Genomic DNA, 3,164 nt, shown 5'->3' with positions numbered 1-3,164 from the left:
TTGTTACGATTGTGTACACTTGTACCTTTCCATCGTTCCAAGTTTTTGGCATCACTGCCAAGGACTGTTTTAAAGTCATTATTTGTGAATTTGTTAGTTTTACATTTTGGTTTAAATTTCTATTTAATTTTTAACTTAATTAAATTTTCTGTGATTATTTCAGGTGTTTATGAGTATTGACCGAATTATTGACCTACTCCCTGTAAACCCTGGGATAGAAAGAATTTTTCGAGAACGAAAAAGACAAGTGAATTAGAGAAAGATCGAAAAAATGAAAATTGAAAATTTGAATCAAGGAAATGAAGCAAACCTTGCTCAAAATCCTATCCTTATTGCTGATGATAGGGATAGAGTTTTATGACAGTATGCCGTGCCAGTATTTAATGATCTTAATCTGGGTATAAGGAGACCCAAAATTGAGGCACAATAGTTCGAGCTGAAGCCAGTCATGTTCCAGATGGTTCAAACAGTAGGCCAATTCAGTGGAATGCCTATTGCAGATCCTCACCTACATTTAAGATAGTTTATGGAAGTGAGTGATTCTTTCAAGTTAGCTAGAGTACCCTAAGATGCATTACGATTGAAGCTGTTCCCATATTCACTATAGGACAGAGCTCGAGCCTGGTTGAACACATTGCCACCAAACTTAATTTCTACATGGCAAGAGTTAGCAGAAAGATTCCTTATGAAAATTTCCTACCTAGCAATAATGCTAAGTTGAGGAATGAGATCACTGCTTTCTAACAAATGGATGATGAGTCCTTATATGAGGCGTGGGAAAGGTACAAAGAGTTATTACGGAAGTGCCCTCATCATGAAATCCCACATTACACCCAACTTGAGACATTTTATAACGGTCTCAAAGCTTACACGAGGATGGTAGTGGACGCTTTTGCTAATGGTGCTCTCCTTTCTAAGTCTTATAATGAGGCTTATGAAATCATTGAGAGGATTTCTAGTAGCAATTACCAATGGACAACTAATCGAGCAGCGTCTGGAAGAGAAGCTGCCAAAATATATGAAGTAGATGCTCTTACTTCACTCGCATCTCAGGTATCATCAATATCCTCAATGTTAAAAACTCTTACTACTAATGGGTCTAAAAATTTTCCAGCACAACCACCAACTCAATTTGAAAGTATAGCCTGTGTTTATTGTGGGGAAGGACAATTGTTTGAAGAATGTCCATCAAACCCAAAATCCATGTACTACATAGGTAACCAGAACCAAAATTGAGGAAGGCAAGGACTTCAATTCAATTTTGATAACGCATTGTGGCGAAACCACCCGAATTTTTCCTGGAGTAACCAAGGGGTTGGAACCAATAATACTTACGCCCAACCTAGATCGACCCAGCCACCTAGTTTTCCCAATAAGTTCAGAAACCAACCCCAGCTGAACTATCCAATGGTTTATAAAATTTTTTGAAGGCATACATGGCCAAGAATAATGCCTTAATCCAAAGCCAAGCAGCTACATTGAAATGGGCCAGCTTGCAACTAAACTCAGAAACCAACCACAAGGTGTTTTACCTAGTGATACGGAGAATCTGAGGAATCCGGGGAAGGAGTAATGCAAAGCGTTGACATTGAGGAGTGAAAAGATAGTAGAACCTAAAACCATTGAAGCTGAAAAGGAGCAAGCTGGCGCTCAAGATTCAGAGGAAGTTCAACCGAGTGTTGAAATTCCAGTTTCACCAGAACCAGAATTTGCAAAACCCGACAAGGTAATTTTAGAACCAGTTAATTCTGATGAACTAACAACTCCGTTAGATGCAGAATTGCCACAGAAGATGAATCAACCAGTTTCAGTAAAGAAACCACCACCACCCTACCCTTAAAGACTTCAAAAGCAGAAGCAAGAGATTCAATTCAAGAAGTTCCTAGATGTACTCAAGCAACTTCATATCAGCATCTCGTTGGTTGAGGCACTTGAGCAAATGCCGAACTACGTCAAATTCATAAAGGATATCTTGTCCAAAAAATGAAGACTTGGAGAATTTGAGACAGTAGCTCTGATGAAGGAATGTAGTGCCTATCTTTAAGACAAACTACCCCCAAAGTTGAAGTATCCTGGATGTTTTACCATACCTTGCAACATTGGAGCAACATATTGTGGTAAGGCATTATGTGACTTTGGTACGAGTATTAACTTGATGCCTATGCCAATATTTAGGAAGTTGAGGATAGATGAAGTTAGACCTACTACGGTTACACTTCAATTAACAGATCGATCCTTAGCACATCCAGAAGGAAAAATCAAAGATGTATTGATATGTGTAGATTAATTTATCTTCCCTGCTGATTTTGTTATTCTAAACTTTAAAGTAGACAAAGAAGTGCTAATTATCTTAGGAAGACCGTTCTTAGCAACCAGAAGGACCTTTATCGATTTTCAGAAGGGCGAGCTTACTATACGTGTTCAGGATGATCAGGTAACGTTTAATGTTTTTAAGTCTATGTGATTTCCTGACACAATTGATGATTGTTCTGCAGAATTCGATTTAGAGGATTTAATAGTGGAGAAGGAGCTCAACTATGTTGAGGATCCGTTGGAACAAATTTTGACATCAAATCCTCCGAATGATGAAGAGGAGGATGAATATATAGCGTTGTTAGAAGCTAATCAAAAGGGATTTAATCCGCAATCCCGTTTTGAATCTTTGGAATTAGAGAAAAGGGATTATGCCTAACCAAAAGTGTCAATCGAAGAGCCACCTACATTAGAACTCAAGGTACTACCTTCACATTTGAAATATGTTTATTTAGGTAATGCTTCTTCTTTGCCTGTGATTGTTTCAATTGAATTAACTAGTGAGCAAGAAGAGAAACTCATCCTATGTTGAAACAATTTAAGAAGGCTATCGGATAGACCATAGTCGATATTCATGGCATTAGTCCATCTGTATGGATGCACAAGATTATCTTGGAAGATGGCGAAAAAGGGATGATTGATGGACAACGAAGACTGAAACCCATCATGAAGGATGTAGTCAAGAAAGAAATCATCAAGTGGTTAGATGCAAGTATAATCTACCACATCTCAGACAGTTCATGGGTAAGTCCAATCCAGTGCATGTCAAAGAAAGAAGGTATCACGGTCGTTGAAAATGAGAATAATGAGTTGGTACCGACTAGAACGATTACGGGATGGAGAATTTGCAT

General features: G+C 38.2%; 1 non-coding gene across 1 annotated transcript; it reads right to left on the bottom strand.

Annotated features, from left to right (window-relative positions):
• Positions 1–714: 714 nt before the first annotated feature.
• Positions 715–821, bottom strand: LOC121204346 (small nucleolar RNA R71). Its single transcript, XR_005899273.1, has one exon. It is a non-coding gene; the product is annotated as a small nucleolar RNA R71 (small nucleolar RNA).
• Between the last annotated feature and the right edge of the window lie 2,343 nt (positions 822–3,164).

Source organism: Gossypium hirsutum, chromosome A07 (genome assembly GCF_007990345.1).
Source record: "Gossypium hirsutum isolate 1008001.06 chromosome A07, Gossypium_hirsutum_v2.1, whole genome shotgun sequence".
In the NCBI taxonomy this organism is placed as follows: domain Eukaryota; kingdom Viridiplantae; phylum Streptophyta; class Magnoliopsida; order Malvales; family Malvaceae; genus Gossypium; species Gossypium hirsutum.
This window is presented reverse-complemented; position numbering and strand designations above follow the sequence as displayed.